Here is a 9,208-nt window from a genome sequence, read left to right on the forward strand (position 1 = left end):
TCATGTGTGTACTATGCCTGGCTTAGGGCTTAGCAAAAATGCCAAATCTTCCTTTTGATTCTAGAGCTCTCAGAGCTTCGTTCCATCAGTACACCTCTGGACACAGTATTGTTAATCAATTTTTAAAAAGTGAACATCTCCCTAGAGCTCAGCATTGTGAGGTCTACACACAGCTTCTGCCCATGACAATTTACATTTTAGCCAAACAAGTTATGTAATGGAGCAGCTGAGGAAAGGCAAAGTGAATGCTAATTTTATACGGTCAGGAAGTATAAGATGAACGGGACGGCTACCTGGGTTAGAATCACCCAAAAAAACATTATGGGAAACTTGGGACTTGATCAGAACCTTAAAAAATGGCTACAGTTTGGATGTGTTGAAGGGGTGGAGATAGAGAGAGGGAGCATCCTTCCAGGTTGAGGTAACATCACTGGCAAACTCTCAGGAGAAGAGACAAGTGTGAAGGGCACCTGGGTGGCTCAGTCGGTTAAGTGTCCCACTTTGGCTCAGGTCATGATCTTGCGGTTCGTGAGTTCGAGCCCTGCGTTGGGCTCTGTGCTGACAGCTAGCTCAGAGCCTAGAGCCTGCTTCAGATTCTGAGTCTCCGTCTCTCTCTGCCCCTCCCCCATCATGCTCTATCTCTTTCTCTCAAAAATAAATAAATGTTAAAAACGTTAAAAGAAAAAAAGAGAGACAGAGACCAGGAGCGCCTGGGTGGCTCAGTCAGTTAAGCGTCCGACTTCGGCTCAGGTCATGATCTCATGGTTCATGGGTTTGAGCCCCGCGTCGGACTCTGTGCTGACAGCTAGCTCAGAGCCTGGAAGCTGTTTCAGATTCTGTGTCTCCCTCTCTCTGACTCTCCCCTGCTCACGCTGACTCTCTCTCTCTCTCTCTCTCAGAAATAAATAAAACATTACCAAAAAAAGAGAGAGACCAGTGTGAATGTTGAAGCAGGAAGAGGAGATTGGATGGTAGGAAAGAGGAACAATCTAAATTCTCTTGGTAAGGGATTCAGGCCCTGGGATGAGGCCCATCTTGGTCCTGGTTCAGGAACTACCACTTACGCCTTTGTGACTCAGTTTCCTCAGCTATAAGATGAGCATAACAATAGCAAGGATTAAACAGTACTGGAAGCAGATTAAACACTCCAGATATGTGTGACTGCAAAAACCATAACCAGCACACATACTGCCTTTGTTCCCAGGACAGACAATCAAATATTTCAAATGTGAGACACGAATAGATAAAAGATAACAGTTATAAATGGTGGCCGGACAGAATTTCATGTGCTGCCATGGAACTCCATGACAATGACCTCTGGTATCCTCCCAGACAGCTGCTTCTACCCACTTCTCCCTCTGTGGATTGTGATTCAGCACTTAAGTGTTTTTCCTTTTATCTCCCCATTTGCATGCTTATATTAGACATGGATTTGGGTAGACCTGCATCTGTTGAGATGGCCAGCCAATAATAGAAGCCCCACAGGGACTCAAACAGTCTGATTTCAGGAGTGGGTCTAGTAAGCGAGGTCAAGGTCAGGAAGTTGTTAGCTGCAGAGTCAGGGAATATATTCAGCTGTCATCACTTTTTAATTAAAAATAGCCCAGTGGTACTTGCATTCCACCACCCTGGTATAGACAGCAGAGCACCCCTCTCTCCTCTATAGTGGGGCCTCCCACAAATCAGATCACATATCTTCTCCTTGGTGCAAGGTTTCCAGGGCTTGTCCAGAGGCCACGGGAAACCTGGCCTTTAGTAGGGAACAGGCACCCATAACCTCTTCCCAACTCTACCAGGGAATGCTATTCTTAGCATTTGCAGATACAAGGGAAATCTGCAAATGCTACAAATCAGGGCTTCTTTCTTGATGAAGAGAGGCAGGTCAGTCATTGAACATCACACCCCTGGAAGAGAGGTGTGGTAAACACCCAGCTGGTGATTCCAGAGAAGCCTACTGTGACGTAGGATTTCTTTCCCACCTCGGATTTGGTCTTCATTTTTCATCTCATCAGATCCATTTCTCCCATTGCTTATACAGAATAGAATCTTGGGAAACAATATGCCATCATTTTCAGAGCCCACTCAGTTAGACTGAAGTTAAAAACCTCTGCTCCTTAATTACTTGCCACGTGGCTTAGACCTTGTCTACTTCACTGTTTGAAGCACTGGTTTTCTTCTCTGTCAAATGGGACCAAGAAGAGTGTCAACTATTTAAGGTCACTGTCGCCTTCAGTGAAATCTTTCATGTGAAGCACTTAGCACCTTCCTGGCGTGAAACAAGAGACAAGTGTGGGCTACTTTATTAGTCTCAGTCTTTATAGTTCTGGTTGGGGGACACGATAAAAATCTGAGCAGGTAGAGACTTGCCAGGTTTTTTAAAAATTAATTAATTTTTTAATGTTTATTTTTGAGAGAGAGAGAGAGATAGAGAAAGAGAGAGAGAGAGAGAAAGACAGCATGAGTAGGGGAGGGGTGGAGAGAGAGAGAGAGGGAGACACAGAATCTGAAACAGACTCCAGGCTCTGAGCTGTCAGTACAGAGCCCAACGCAGGGCTTGAACTCATGGACTGCAAGATCATGACCCGGGCCAAAGACAGACGCTTCACCGACTGAGCCACTTGGGCGCCCCCAGACTCACCAGGTTTTATTAGGATTGGCACAAATGTAGAAGTTTAATAAGGACATTAAGTGGTGCACTTAACCATGTAACAGTGAAGTGTACTGATAGGGTATCACAGCACTTAATTAAAATGTTTAATTTATTACTCTGGTGTGTTTTGCACTTACAGATATTTGTGCAAAAAAATGATGCACAGTCCCCACTCTCTTAGACTGGCATAACACACAAATTATCTATTCAGCATCATATAGCAATATGCAGATGAAACATCTACATATCTGCAGCTTTGTCAACACAAAGCATTTCTTTTGCGCCTCTTTTCCAGAGGCACGCCAAGGCGAAATGACTCTCAATGAACATGGTTTCTCCTCTTTTGGAGTTGGTGGTATAAAAGAGAACACTGAGATCTCTCTTATAGGCAGATAGATGAGAGAAAGGAACAGAGAGTACTTGAAAGCAGACTAGAACTTTTGTACCAAGAGCTGATTCATAGAAATGCGAGCTTATCTACCTGCATGGTGGGATAGATAAAATTCCTTTTAGATGAACATGAGTTAGCCTCACTGGAATCTTCTCCATGATCCAGTAGACTTTGATTAAATCCTGTTGCCTGTGTTGACTAATTTTAATTTGGTTTTCTTTGACATACAGTTTTCTTTCTCACAGTTGGCCAGACCAAGGTGAAGGGCCAGCTGAGCATGGACCAGTGGCAAAAGTCACCCAACTTTTACCAGTCTGTTTACTCCAAGAACCACCCCCTGGTCATGCTGTTTCTGGTGGTAGTTCTAGGGTCAGTGGTTCTCCACAGGCTTCTCTCAATGGCCAGTCTGTACACTTGCCAGAGAGGTAACCCCCATCAGCCTGCAGTAGAATCACCTGGAGTGTTTATACAAATGAGGATTCCTAGCCTAAAGTCCAGTCCTATAAATCATGCCAATAGGACCCAGGAAGTTTACATTTATCATGGGCCTCAGATCATGTTGATCCACACCAAACCACTGTGGTAGATGGTACCCTCTTGACATATTTCATACCCCCGGCCTTCTCGTTCCTTCTCGCTGCTGCCTTAGTTCATATGCTCAGCCTGGCTACTACAATAGCCGTTAACTGGTCTCTTAGTTATCATCTTTACTATAATAAATATACACTAAACAAATTCAGATCTGATAGTGTCAGATCCTTTGTAAAACCCTACAATAGGTCCCTATTTCCTAGAGGATAACTTAGTCTCTTTACTAAGACAAGCGAGGCTCTCGCCAGCGTTGTCTCCTGCCTCCTGCACTCAGATGCCACTTGCATGCTGAACCATCTGGAAGCTTTCGCGGTTCTCAGAGCATGCTTGGCTATGTCATAACCCCAGGCCTGTGCTCCTGTTCTAGCATCTCACTGGAATGACCTTCCCCTCACCCTACCCCAGCTCCCTGGCAAATACCTACTCATCGTTAACACAAGTGCTAAAGAATCCCCTCTTCCATGATGACTTACCTAACCTATTCCCAACTTTGTGCCACCTGAAACTCCCTCTAATCTGTATTAACTTTGATGAGAGCACTTGTAACCATCCACTGCGGTATTTGTTGACACGTCTGCCCCTCCCTTGAAGGCGCAGCCCATGTCCTCCCTACTCTGGGTATCTGAAACATATTCATATTCATGTTTTCCAGAGTAAATGAACGAACCCATGAATTGTACAACAGGGAGCCTCTATTCCCAAGCTAAATTTGCAGCCTAAGAGTTGGCTGTGTCATCTTTCTTTCAGTGATGTATATCCTGGGGTTTTTTTTTTTCCAGTGTTTAGAAGCTCACACACAAAATGAAACAATTTAGAGTTTTCCATATGTGAGCAGGTTCAATCCAGTTTGACTAATAAATACTAAAACTAGATAAAGCCCACAAAATGCTCCTTCCCTCCAGGATCGGAAGATTAAAAAAAAAAAAAAGACAGAGACGGAGAATCAACGAGTGTCTTTGTTATATAAATCTCAAGGTAAATTTGGGTAAATGAGCAATCTATGTGGCAAATGTAACTGATCTTTCTGGAGAGTTATTTGACTTAATTGGTTGATTTAATTTCCTAGCAAATGAAATCTGAAAATACTATCCCTAAGAATACTTGCCTGCTACAAATCCCTTCTCCTATCTAAACCTCATTTATCTCAATTAATTTCCCATCATTCCTTGTCTTGGTCCACAATGAGATGTTGTTATTTCCCTGTTTTCTTTCAAGGTTACAGTTCAAGGATCAAACATAGAAAGCTGAAGACTTTAGATTCCACGGTCCAAGACAATTTCAAAGTCAGTGGTTGCCTTCCTGGGTTGCAGGTGGGAATGTAAAATGCAACAGCCACTTTGGAAAGCAGTGTGGTAGTTTCTTCACATGTTAAATGGAAACTCAGTATATGACTTTAACCAGTTTCACTCCTGGGAATTTACCCAGGAGAAATGAATTCCGTGTCCACGTAAAGACTTACGCATGAATATTCCCAGCAGCATTTATGAATAGCCAAACAGTGGAAACAATATGAATGTCCATGGATTGGTGGATAGACAAAATGGGGTGTGTCCATACAATGAGCTACTATTCAATGATACAGAGAAATGGAATTCTGGTGCATGCTATTGCACAGATGAACCTCAGAAACGTGCTCAGTGAGAGAAGACAGATGCAAAAGTACTCATAACCTGTGATTCCATTTATGTGAAAGGTCTAGGAAAGGTAATTTATAGATACAGAAATCAGAGTAGTGGTTGCCTGGAATTGGGGGTGGGGGTAGGAGCAGACGCTGACTGCAGACAGGCTTGAGGCAATTTGGGAAAGTGACTGAAATGTTTTGAGACTGGATTGTGGTGAGAGTTGCCCAATTCTATACATTTACAAATCGTTGTTGAATTGTACAGTTATAATAGGTAAATGCTAGGATGTGTAAATCACACCTTAAGAGACTATAAAAATGGTTGAAATTGGCATTTTGTTACCTTCATATTTTTTAGTGAACTGTAATGTTTTAAAAATCTTTCCCAGGTAATTTTTTTTTAAGTGTTTAATCACAGAATCTAGATTTTAAGTTGGTTTCTTTCCTCTTTCATAACCCCCTGAGACCCTTCACCTTTATACCAGTGGAGACATATTCCGACTGTAAAAACTTTTTTCTCCTTCCAACTAATTAAGCTCTGGTGACATCAGCTGTATTTGCAGGGCACCTGATTCAGGCCATGATACTGATTGAATTCCTAAATGATTAGAAATGCAAATTACCACACTTGCTTCAGCAACAGGCATTGCTGCCAGGCTCTAGAACAGTGGAGGAAATATCTACCGCATCTCAGAGAATGGGATGCTTTTGAGTCTAACCTGAGTCTAATGGGAAAATAATATTAACGGTGCATGATTAGGACTTACCTATTTCATATGGGGCAGTACTTCATTTATAGAGACTGTATATTTCTAGATGGCTCATGCCTGTGTGATCACACTGAGAAGTAGCAGGGGGATAAAAGAACCCAAGTTTTTGGGGTTGGATGGAACTGAGTTCAAATTCTGCCTCTGCCACTGGTCAATGGTGTGATTTCTGGCTAATTAGTTAATTTCGCTGAGTCTGTATATCTTCATCTGTAATAGGGGGTTAGATGATATAATCCAAAGGATTTGAGGGCTAATTTAATGAGATCACTTTGGCCTCTGGGCCTAGCATACAGGAGGCATATAGTAAATGGAATCTATTCATGGGATAGCTTAGAGAAAGTGAGGTGGCTTGGCTCTTTAGTCATTTGACCAATACTAAGTGCTTACCATTCATTTATTCCTTTAATCCAGTAAAGAGTTACTATGTTCAACTTAGTATATATTCCTGGTAGTATTCTCAGTGTGCAGGAAACATCAATGAATTTAAAAAGACAAAAATCCAGGGCACCTGGGTGGCTCAGTCAGTTGAGTGTCCAACTTCCTTCCGATCAGGTCATGATCTTGCGGCCCATGAGTTCAAGCCCCGCGTGGGGCTCTGTGCTGACAGCTCTGAGACTGGAGCCTGCTTCGGATTCTGTGTCTCCTCCTCTCTCTGCCCCTCCCCCACTTTTATTCTGTCTCTCTCAAAAATAAATAAAAAACATTTTAAAAATTAAAAGTTAAAAAAGACAAAAATCCATACCATAGCAAAGCTAATTTAGAAAATACCTATAAACATAATAAATAACCAGATTTTTATGATATACTACAAAGAGGTATGTCCTATGGAAGAAAACAAAGTAGGGGCAGGGGGATCTAGCATGACGGAGTTGGTTGGGGGGAAGGATGGGCTACAATTTAGGGTGGTAAGGGAAGTGCTCACTAAGTAGGTAAACAATGAGCAAAGCCTCGGAGGGGATGTGGAGAGCTCGCATTGTGCAGCAGATATCTGGAGAAGAGCCTACTGGGCCTGGTAAACAGCCAGTTCAGGGGTCCCCAGGGGGAATGTACCAGACACCTTCACGAAGTACCAATGAGGCCAGTTACCCGTCACAATGGTAAATGTAATGGCCAGAAATGAGTTCAAATTCTGCCCCTGCCACCTACCAGCTCTGTAATCATTGGCTAATTATTTAATTCCTCTGAGCCTATACCTCTCTACTTATAAAGTGAGATCGGAATAGCCCTTTCAAAGGATTATTGGTCCCAAAGGATTAAAACATTTACCCCAGTTGTGTCTGCAGCTAGAGTTTGTAGATTGTGCTTCAGGATAATAGGAACTTCTGTTTGATTTCTGTCTGTTTCTGATCCATTTAGTTGCATTGGGCATCCTTCTGCCCCTGGCGTGATTGGGGCAGCCAGAGGATGGGACCAGCTGTGAGAGAGGGCCATTTTGAGATGTAGAAAGGGATGAGAAAGATAAGCTTTGATTTATTCACTCAGCCAGTAGATGCCAGGCTTCAGCTTCATCGAGAAGAACCCCGTGGAATGTAAATGTGGTAAGGGGTTTTCAATACTGAGATGACCATACATTTTATACAAGTATATCTGTGTATCTTAGAATCAACTGCGCACAGAAGGGACTCAGATGCTTATGGGACTTTTATCAGAGATGTTGGGTGGATGTAGGATCTTTGAGCTGGAGGTGGACAGCGAAGGGACATGATGACTCCTTCAACATTAGTCCCCCCCATTTTTAAAAATTTATTTATTTTTGAGAGAGAGAGTGAGTGAGTGAGCATGGGGGAGGGGCAGAGAGAGAGGGAGACAGAATCCAAAGCAGGCTCCAGGCTGTCAGCACAGAGCCCAATGCGGGGCTTGAACTCATGAACCGCAAGATCATGGCCTGAGCCGAAGTTGGATGCTTAACTGACTGAGCCACCCAGGCGCCCCGACCTTAGTCCTCTTGAACGTTTTTCTTTTTGTGTGTGGTGTCGTGAAAAGCATACTGGATTCTGAGTCAGAAAACCTTGTTTCCACAGCTGCCCCTTCACCTTTTAGTTGTGTGGCTTTGGCTGGTCGTTGAACTCCTCTGGGCTTTATTTTTTTCATTGATATAAAGGGAATAAAACCTCTGCATCGCTGGCCGCCCACATGTCAGAGGTCCAGTGAGGAAATGGATTTGAAATCATCTGATAAACCGTAAAACTGAACACAAAATGGAGCAAGATACAGGTCGTTGCTAAAGAAAAAAGGCTGATAGGGACCAGGGAACGGTCAGTTATCTGTTGCCGGAGAGAATGGTTTTGGCATTTCTCCACAGAGTAGACGTTTGGTGCTAATTTATGCACATTAGTTAATTTTGTGCTGCTGGGGACTCAGACGGGGCTCCCTGGTGGGTGTGCCATTCATGACAGAATGGAGAAAACCACGTGGCTCAATATCGTGATCCTTTCAGGGACAAGACTGAAGGAAACAGGCGCTCGAGGGGCACGGGGTTGGCTGCCTGTTTCAAAGTCATCTGCTTGAGGACACCCTGTGGAGTCCTAGGAAGTCGGATGAACAGAGAAAAACTCACCCCCCCACAAAAAAAAAAAACCCTGTCAGGCTCATTTTCAACCCAGCTTTTCAGTCTTCTGGGTTTTGGATTCCAGGCATGTAGGAACATAGTCACTCAGTGGTGACTGGTAGTGTGTGCCCTTCTTTCCAAGCTCCAAAACCATCTGGGATAGCTGAGAGTGAGAAGAGAGAAGTGGCATACTTTTCAGTAGGAGAAAAACACTTTCAATAGTCAAACTTAAGGCAGGCTCCAGGAGAAAAAAGAATTATTCAGGAGAAAGACAACCAGATGCTTGGTACAATCATGTGTCTTTTTTTTTTCNTGGGCGCGAGTGCAAGTACGGAGCTCCTTACTTCTCCGCCATCTTGCCCTCGAGGACCAGTACAATCATGTGTCTGATTGTCGCAGAAACTGAGGGTGGGGGAAGAATCGCTGAATCTGAAGAATTACTGAACCTCAACGTGGATGTGACTCAGGTAAATCAGATTTCCCTGCAGCTCTGGGCCCAATCTCTGTACCATCGGTGGCTCTTAAATAGGAGCAAGGTTCTTCGCATTTTTCTCTGCCTTCTGGCGGTCACCCCAGGGCTTGGTGTCCACGGTTGCCCCAGATATGTGCTTGGATGGAAGGGACTCACTGGTTCTTT

Source organism: Crocuta crocuta, unplaced genomic scaffold, assembly GCF_008692635.1.
Source record: "Crocuta crocuta isolate KB4526 unplaced genomic scaffold, BGI_CrCroc_1.0 scaffold316, whole genome shotgun sequence".
NCBI lineage: Eukaryota > Metazoa > Chordata > Mammalia > Carnivora > Hyaenidae > Crocuta > Crocuta crocuta.